The sequence below is a fragment of the Pteropus alecto genome, unplaced genomic scaffold (genome assembly GCF_000325575.1).
Source record: "Pteropus alecto unplaced genomic scaffold, ASM32557v1 scaffold97, whole genome shotgun sequence".
NCBI lineage: Eukaryota > Metazoa > Chordata > Mammalia > Chiroptera > Pteropodidae > Pteropus > Pteropus alecto.
In genome coordinates, this window is record NW_006439713.1 from 1,301,335 (window position 1) to 1,302,018 (window position 684).

Genomic DNA, 684 nt, shown 5'->3' on the forward strand with positions numbered 1-684 from the left:
GCTTACGGGCACCCTGGCTGGCCCCCGGGGAGGTGCCCTCGGCTTCTGGTCTTCTGCGTGGCCCCCACTGCTCTCCTGGTCCCGTGGTCCTCCGTGGCCCGTTCCTGACGAGGGGATAAGGGATCGGCGGGGCATCGAATACTGCCTGGTCAGACTGACCGGTGTCTGCTTCACTGTAGCACAGTGGTCCATTGAGACTGCAGGCTCGTGCTCCCCACAGTCCCGAGGGCTTGTTCACAATGTCCTGTTGCTCGGTGCCTCCTCGTTCAGGCCTTGATGCCTGAACCGACCTTGGCTTTCCCTCGGGGCGCCGGGCCCTGTGCGGGCTGCTCTCTCAGTGCAGCGCGAGGTACCGACGCTCAGACCCTGGCTTGCAGGGTTTCCGCTGCTCCCCAGCCCCCTTCAACCCGGGCGGGCAGGGGGCCAGTGTGGGCAGGAGCCCAGGTCCGCTCAGGATCCAGGCCTCCTGCATGGCACCCGCGTCCTGGGCCCAGCCCTGGAGGGCTGTCCCCTGCAAGGGGGTGAACCGCTGGGGCCGGGGAGGGAAAGGGCGTGCACATGGCATCCGCCCTCAGACCTGGTCTCTCGGCTGCCCTGACTCGGGTTTGAGCGTAAGTGTCTGTTGTCTGGCTCCGGCCTGACGGAGCAAACACGGCCCAGGTCCGGAGTGGCGGGCGGGGGCCG